Source organism: Cornus florida, unplaced genomic scaffold (genome assembly GCF_030987335.1).
Source record: "Cornus florida cultivar Cherokee Brave unplaced genomic scaffold, ASM3098733v1 CherokeeBrave_3.0.0_Hap2_Chr01, whole genome shotgun sequence".
In the NCBI taxonomy this organism is placed as follows: domain Eukaryota; kingdom Viridiplantae; phylum Streptophyta; class Magnoliopsida; order Cornales; family Cornaceae; genus Cornus; species Cornus florida.
Window position 1 is genome coordinate 26,857,878 of NW_026775571.1, and position 9,110 is coordinate 26,866,987.

General features: G+C 33.2%; 1 long non-coding RNA gene across 3 annotated transcripts; it reads left to right on the plus strand.

Moving 5' to 3' along the window:
* The first annotated feature begins 786 nt into the window (after positions 1-786).
* LOC132293976 (uncharacterized) lies at positions 787-8,541 on the plus strand. Of its 3 annotated transcripts, none has more exons than XR_009477949.1 (5): positions 1,197-4,668; positions 4,771-6,259; positions 6,417-6,572; positions 6,700-6,902; positions 8,393-8,541. It is a non-coding gene; the product is annotated as an uncharacterized LOC132293976 (long non-coding RNA). The 3 variants fall into 3 exon arrangements; XR_009477947.1 differs by lacking the exon at positions 8,393-8,541 and adding an exon at positions 7,043-7,673; XR_009477948.1 differs by lacking the exons at positions 1,197-4,668; positions 8,393-8,541 and adding an exon at positions 787-944 and having other exon boundaries at positions 6,035-6,259.
* The last annotated feature ends 569 nt before the right edge of the window (positions 8,542-9,110 follow it).

The window sequence follows — 9,110 nt, forward strand, 5'->3', positions numbered from 1 at the left end:
AGACCACTTTTTGAGTTCAAGTTTGAAGTCAAGTTGTGATTTTCATGGGGCTTCTTGCGGATTCTTGTCCACGGTGTTGTCCCCGACAAAACCCTTCGGTATCGTCGGGTTCGGAACACTTTTTTTTCGGTGGGCCTTTGAGATTTTCATCTCAAATTGAGGTGGGGGCTGTTATAGGTTTAATTCTTATTATATTGTATGCTATTGATGCATATCCAACTTGATTACATGCTTAAATATGAAATCTAGAGATTTTAGTATTTATTTTTCTTGTATTGGATTTGATTTTCCCGGTTGCTCATAACTTGTTTTGAACATGTAGCATGGTATTATATTACTCCATAATATGGTCATTGACGTATATTAAATTGAGTACATTTGAATAAGTATTAAAGATTTTATTTAATATTTATTTTTAGTGAAAGATTAATTCACATTGCCTTACCTAACTTGAAATCAATGTGTGTTAGCATATTATCTTAGGCTTTCACTACAAGAAATATCATTTTTACCGGCAGTTTTTATGTGTGTGCCGCTGTTAATTAATTTTTACTGGCAGTTTATATTAAACTGCCATTATTGGTTATTATACCGGCGGTATGATAAAAAACGGCCGGTATATATGTAGTATTTCCGGCAGTGTTTGTAAAAGCGCCAAAATTAATTAAATAATTCCGGCGGGTATAAAAAATATACCAGAAATTATGTAATTTTTATTTAATTGTTATTATTTTATGTATTATTATTTTTTTTCCTAAAAATCACGTTTAGGGGAGGATATTACTATTCACACGATTTCTATTCCTCCCTTCTACTCTCTCACTGACTCACGGCTTCAAACCTTGGTGGTGCAGTTGGTGTGGCGCAGGGAAGATCACGGCGGCGGTGGCCGATTGGTGTCGCATTAGAGATCTGCATAGTGGTGGTTGTTCAGTTGGCATACGGTTAGTTCTAAAAACTTCTAACCCTAATCCCTCCCTTCTTAAGAGCTCTACTTATCTCTCTCTCTCTTAACTAATTAGCTTATATATTTTGCATATATATGCATATATATATATATCTTAACTAATTAACTAATTAAAGATGAACAATTGCATATATATTTTGGGTTTTTCTACATTCTACTCTTTCTTGAACGAATCAGCTCCAACTACTACATATATAATTTCTGGTACGTTGTTGCCAATTTTGGGGCTTCTGATTTTTAAAGGAAATAGGGTAATGTTGTTGCCGATTTTTGGTATGTTGTTGCCGATTTGGGGCTTCTGATTTTTGAAGGAAATAGGGTAATGTTGTTGCCGATTTTTGGTATGTTGTTGCCGATTTTGGAGGCTTATGATTTTGAGGCTTTCATGTTGGTTCTGTTGCTTTGGCTTGTTTGTTTTCTAAACATATGGGTTTTTATTGTTCTTATATTGTAGTTTGTATTTTTGTGGCTTGTTTCATGTTAATAGGGTCTCTTTCTTAAGAATTCATTGATTAGTGAGATACATGGGTTCCTCCAATTTGTCGTATTCTTTAAATTTCAGCAACTTTTGTTATGGATGTGAACCCTAACTTTTGGTTTTAGTGTTCACAAAACAGATTAACTAGTCAAGCCATAACTTTTTGTCATGAATTAAAGTAAACTTGTATATATTAAAACTGAAAAGGAAAAAGGAAAAGAAAACTGAAAACTGAAAAAGGAAAAGAAAACTATAAAAGGAAAATGAAAAGAAATCCAATGCATTAAACTTGTATTTATCGTTAAAACCAACACTCTCTCTCATATGTATTATTCTTCATGAGGATAATAAATAATTTTTATTACTTTGTTACTTTTGTAACTTTGTTGTAATATATTTATTATTTTGTAGAGATTCATATATAATTTCTTTCATTAGGTTATAGAATCTATCATAATGGACAGAATTTGGATTACGGAGTCAAGGTACTTTAAATTTTAGTCTCGTCAATTTTCAAAAAAATAATAAATAAATAAAGCTTAATTCTCATTTTGGTTTAGATATTTACAATAAATTCATTTTTACTTTTGTCTTTCTTACTATATAAATAGGATAAGTACTACATACTCGAATGGAGTTGAACAATTTCTAAATACATCGTTTGAGCGAGTTGGGCAGAGTGGACGCATATATTGTCCTTGTAACAATTGTGGGAATTGTATCAAGAAAACACGACAAGAAGTTTTGGATGACTTAATGTGGAATGGGTTTATCCAAACATACACAACTTGGATTTATCATAGAGAACAATTACCTTCGTCTTCTAGGCATAATGATGGGCACACCTTATACGAGCACATCGACTCCAATGTAAATAATGATGACATGCACGAACTCTTATATGAGGGTTTTGGAATTCAAAATGAAATGGGTGAATAAGCTGATAAGGAAAATGAGTATCATCAGGGCCCTAATGAAAAGGCAGATAAGTTTTACAAGCTTCTAGATGATGGAAAAACAGATCTATACCCTGGGTGTAAAAACTTTACGAAATTGTCTTTTATAGTGAAACTATATTTGTTGAAAACTTTGCATCATTGGACTGATAAATCATTTAGTGAGTTACTAATGTTTTTGAAAGATGTACTACCAGAAGGTGAGACACTGCCAAAATCTTTTTACAAGACAACAAAGATAATTAGTGACTTAGGTCTTAAGTATGATAAGATTGATGCATGTCCCTTTGATTGTATGTTGTACTGGAAGGATTTTGACACTCATTCCGAGGGCAGTACAAGTACATCACCCCCATCAAAAAGACAAAAATTCCAGCCAAAGTTATAAGGTATTTCCCTCTTAAGTCAAGACTTCAATGGTTGTTCATGTCAAATAAGACAGCTTTAGATATACGATGGCATGAGGAAGAACGCATAAAAGATGGAAAGTTAAGACATCCTGCTGACTCTCTAGCGTGGGATCATTTTGACAAAAAGTATCTAGAGTTTTCTAGGGATTCTAGAAATGTTAGACTTGGCCTAGCATCAGACGGTTTCAACCCATTTAGGACTATGAGTATTGCACATAGTACATAGCCTGTTGTTCTTGCTGTATACAACTTGCCAGGGTGGATGTGCATGAAACAACCTTTTTTCATACTATCCACCTTAATCCCTGGTCCTAAGGGTCCTGGAAATGATATTGATGTATATTTGCAGCCCTTGATAGAAGAATTAAAGGAATTGTGGGTTGAAGGGGTGGATACCTATGATACGTCGAGAAAAGGGATGTTTTGCATGCATATAGCGTTATTGTGGACTATAAGTGACTTTCCTGCTTTTGCAAACTTATCTGGTTGGAGTACAAAGGGGTATTTGGCTTGTCCAGTTTGTCTTAAAGGCACTTATTCTTGTAGGTTAAAGCATAGCAAAAAAATTTTTTATACAGGCTATAGGCATTTTGTTAAGCAATGTTATAGATTCAAACGCAATAAAGCAGCTTTTGATGGAACAGAAGAGACTAGGTGTGCACCACCTATGTTATCTGGAACAGAAGTGCTACATGAACTAGAGGGCATTAGCTTTCCAACATTTGGGAAAGGGGATGATGGCAAGGGGAATGCTGCATAAGTGGATGAAATGGATGAAAATCCAATGTTCAATTGGAGGAAGAAGAGTATATTTTTTGAATTGCCTTATTGGGAGCACCTTCTTATTCATCATAATCTTGATGTGATGCATATTGAGAAGAATATATGTGACAATGTACTTTATACTTTGATGAATGAACCGGGTCGAGGAAAGGATGGTTTAAAATCAAGACTCGACTTGTAGGAGATGCAAATAAGGCATTCACTTCACCCCCAGGAATGTGGTGCAAACAAATATTATTTGCCTTCGGCAAGTTACACATTTTCTCTACTTGAAAATAAAATCTTTTGTCGGGCGTTGAAAAAAGTTAAAGTTCCAGATGGATATGCAGCTAACATATCACGTTGTGTGAAATTGAAAGAGCGTAAAATTAGCGGTTTAAAGAGCCATGATTCCCACATCCTAATGCAACAACTATTACCAGTATCCATTTGCAAGCTATTGCCAAAGAATGTATGCTCTACACTTGTTGAGTTGAGTAACTTTTATAAGGAATTATGTTCAAAAACTCTCATACCGGCTGAGTTGGACAATTTGCAAAAATAAGATTACTTTAACACTTTGTAAATTGGAAATGATATTCTCACCATCTTTTTTTGATGTGATGGTCCACTTATCAATTCACTTAGCTCAGGAAGCAAAGATCGTAGGACCAGTGCAATATCGTTGGATGTATCCTTTTGAGAGGTTTAACTTTTTTCCACTATTTTCGTAGGTTTTTTTCCCCACTAAATATTGCAAATACTTCTCATTTTTTTGTTGTATCCTATCAGGTATCTTTTAACCTTAAAAAATTATGTGTGCAATAGAAGTCGCCTAGAGGGTTCAATTGCAGAAGGGTATTTAGCTGAGGAATGCTTAAATTTTTGTTCAAGATACCTAGCAATCGTGGAGACAAGGTTCAATAGGCCCTCAAGGAATGATGACAACCTTGATGATGGAGAAGAGATGTCTACTTTTGGCCCTAGAGGTCGTGCCTTAGGAAAACAGGAGATTATTGTTTTAGATGATGATTGTCAAACACAAGCTCATCGGTATGTGTTATTTAACTACGACGGAGCTACACAATTCATTGAGTAAGTGAAAAGTTTACAATATTTGACCTAGTTGTTATTATTATTATTATTCATTTGTTGTTAACAATATAACATATAGAGTATGATATTTTTTCATTACAGAAAGCATAAGAAATTTCTTAAAAGAAGGCAACGGAATTTAAAGCCATGACAAATACAATCAATGTCTCATCTATCATTTCATAAGTGGTTTAATGAATGTGTAAGTATCTACACATAGAACGGTTAATTAAATTTTATATTATATATGCTATTTACTTTATTGTAAAACTTACATCTTTGAAAATACAGCTGCGGAATACGGAGGATCCTATCCCTAATGAGATTAGATGGCTAGCTCGGGGTCCTAATATCGTTTCCAAACGATTTAAGTTGTTCGTGATTAATGGGTTTAAGTTTAATGTTAGAGATTGTGATAATCAGAGGAAGACCCAAAATAGTGGTGTTGTTTTAAAAGCACACACATCAAGTTATGCAAGAGCCAGTGATCAAAATCCTATTGCAGGAAATGTTCATTACTTCGGATTATTGACTGACATCATTGAATTGGACTACAACGAGGAAAGGAAGGTTGTATTGTTCAAGTGTGATTCGTTTGATGTACTCTCTATAGGTAGAGGGATAAAGGAGGATGATTTTGGGTTTACACTCATTAATTTTTCACGTGTGATGCGAACTGACGAACCATTCATTCTAGCATCTCAGGCTGAGCAAGTGTTTTATGTTCAAGACCCGTTGATACAATTGGCATGTTGTTATAGGGACAAAACCTTGTGATTTATATGATATTCCTGAAGATGATACTGAGACCTATGGATTTGAGCAACCATTTAGTTCTCTACACTCGAATGCAACTGATGATCACATTCATTGGGATAGAGGTGATGTGCCTGGAACAATGGTTGATAAATCTTAATCAGCAAACACGGAAAAAGAAGATATTTCGGATGAGTAACATACTTAGAATGATGATAATTTTTTCTTAAATGCTGCAAATAATGTTGCATTTTCTTATTTTCGTCTTTTTTTTGGCTTCGTGCTTATGGAATATTATGATTTTTTTTCCATCTCTCCCTCCCTTACTCATTTTCTTATAACTTGGTAAGTAAAAAGAGTATACATAATATTAGTTATTTATTTATTTATTTTAACATATTTCAAATTGATATTGTCCTAAAACAAATAAAATTGTGGTACTATCATACTTAAGTAAATTTATACTTCCTTATTGCATATTGTAATTGTTCTCAAGTGTGTTACTTTTCCAAATTTTGATGTTTTTGAAGACCTAATATATTCAGCCTACATTCATCTTAACTACCAGCTTGAATAAACATGGCAACAAAGGTTTGTTAGCTTTATGCAGGAACATAATGAAATGTAGGGCAACAACAAACTTGGAATTAGAATTGCATGGAGGACTTTCTCAGGGTTCAAATTCGCAGTCCTATACTTCTCATGGTTCACAAGAAGAGGATATGGGGACTATTGAAAGCAATGAGTTAAGACCACCGAAGAAGACTCGAGGCCCCACACACTGCGCAAATGTGGTACAACATGACACCAAAAAGAATAGCCTGATACCATTAAGGTGACTTTATTTTAATGATGGCATTGAATGACTAGAAAGTTTTAGGAAATGTATGCAAGTGAAGCCATTTTACAGTGTGAATGACTTATTTATTATTATACCATTTTACTTATTTGGTCCAAATCGATGACTTATTTATTATTATACCATTTTACAGTGTGAATGAGCATGGACAACCTAATAGAGCCGATGAAAAAATTTCGCTAATTATTTGGGCACAATTGCCCGTAATGGTCTTGCAGCTCCCTTGAACTATAAAAATTGGAGGAAAGTCCCTGAAATAGTTAAAGAGGACATGTGGACGACGGTACAGGTAATTTTTTTTTTGACTCTTCACATCTCTGACTGACTGATTTCACTTGTATACACATTTCATTTCTAGAGTTAATAAATTTTTTTTGAATTACTCGATTCTTTATTTATTTATCTTTTATATGCAGGGCAAGTTTGAGTAGAAGAAATCTCAAAAGATTGGACATTATCAGCCCTTGGTCATAAATGGAGAGATTGGAAGAGTGAAATTAAAAGTAACTATTATAAAATTTGGCATACAGATGAACAATGATATGCAAACCCACCACCAAGTGTTAAGGAGGACCAATGGGATTATCTCATTAGATATTGGCGTACAGAGGCAGCACAGGTAATTCATAATGTTATTTAATAATATTAGATTTATCATTCCATGTATATAGGTTTATTCCCATCTAATGTGTATTTAAAATTGGATAATGCTTATTTACAATTGGATAATTAAAGAGGACATGTGAATTGGTGGTTCAGGGTTGCTGTTTGGTTGCTTGATTTGGTTGTTGGAGTTCGAATTCGGGTGTTGATTACTATGGGTGGCTGAATTGGTGGTTCAGGGTTGCTGTTTGGTTGCTTGATTTGGTTGTTGAATGATTTCTAGCATTTTTTCCTAGTCAGTTTCTACTATTTTTTCCTAGTCAGTTTCTAGCATTTTATTCTAGTTTTTTTCAGTTAGCTTCTAGCATTTTATTCTAGTTTTTTTCAGTCAAGGAACAGAGAAGTAGAGAGAGAAAAGTCAATATTACACCAAGAAATTAATCTAACATTTTAAATAAGTTGTCATTCAAATACCCTTTTAGAATTTGTAAGTGTAACTGGTCAAGTAAGAAGTAGACAGTGGTAGCATGATCCAGTGCTGAAACTAAGCACATGGCTATAGATTTATTGAGAGGTATTATGATACATAGCCAGGAGCTTTTAGGACTTTGATCCTTGATAGGTTTTAAGTTCAAAATGTAAGCCTTGCATACAATTATCAGAGAAATTAAAGATTTGACTTTTTACTAATTTAAATATTTGTGATGAAATATGCTATACATTCCTTTTATGAATCCACTATATTTTTATGTGGATTAACTTTATTTCCAGAACAATTGACACCAAATTCTGGAACGCACCACCCCCCCCCCCCCCCCCCAAAAAAAAAAAACAAAGACAAAAAAAAAAAAGTTGTCCATATGCACCTTACAAAAACTAAAGGCCCCATTTATCCAAAAAAAATAAAAAAAATGTAGGCTCCAGCTTGTATGTCATGAGAGTTAAGAGACAGAAGCTTTTGATGTATCCTTGTATGTGTCATATTCAACACATTTTCTGCTAAAGCTTTGCCAAGTTCAGCCAATAACAATTACCAAATCATAATAACAATAAAATGGTAAAAGGTACCTAAGTGTCCTCTCTGATTCTTAGATTCTATCCCGCTGGATTCAACAAGTCATTTACAACCTGAAATGAATGTAACCTTAAAGGATAATAATGTAGCAGAACCAAGTTCTATTTATTCTTAAATAATTTGACCAGAAAACTAGAAGTTGATATAGATTACAAGCAAAAGCAACTAGCAAAAAGCTAATAAATGGAGTAGAAATGATATTACATGACAACTCTAGTTGTAAAAACAAAGAGGAAGTCAATGTACAAAAGAATGTTGAATCATTTAGTTGTTAGACATCCTGCTGATTTTTTCATAGTTAATGTTCACTTAACCTGTAACATATATAACATTTGTTTAAAAATAAGGATTAATCTACTTAGCTCATATATAACATGTGTGTGTTTACAATTTAAAAGGCTAATATATACCTTCTTATTCCTTTGTTTTAGAAACAAAGCCAACAAAATGAAGTAAAACGCTCTAAGCAAACAATGCTGCACACAACTGGGACAATGAGTTATGCGCGGAAGGCTGAAAAGGTTAAGTCTATTTTTTTATGAAGTTAATCACTTGTATGTCACACAATTTATTATACATCAGTGCGATATAATTATAATATATATATATATATATATATATATATATAGATATATTAAAAAAAAATATATAGATGAAGTTGGAATCAGGGAAGACGCCAACTCGTGCTTAACTATTTTGCGCAACACATAAGAGCAAGAAGGATAGCAAAGCTAGTGATGAACATGCTGCCAAAATGATTGTAAGAATTTTTTTAGACCTTCAATTATTTATTTTCTAGTTTGATTAAGTGTAAATTATGAGTACTAAAATTTATTATAATTTATATTTTATATCTTTTTATGTTTCCTTATCCATTATATGTATGCAAACACAACTAGAAGAGCTTGCATTATATGGCTTTTATTTAAAATGTATGTAGGGCAATTTGAAGGAAGACGAGAGATGAAATTGAACCATTAATTCTCAAGGCCCTCGCATAGTCTCACTCAAATTCTCAATGAAATGTTGATGTTTTATTTTGCATGATTTCCTTTTGAACCTTTTATTAGCACTTGACATTTTGAAACAAAACTTATATGTTATGGGATGTTATTGAATTTTAATGTAACTTTCTTTGTTCTATGTTAT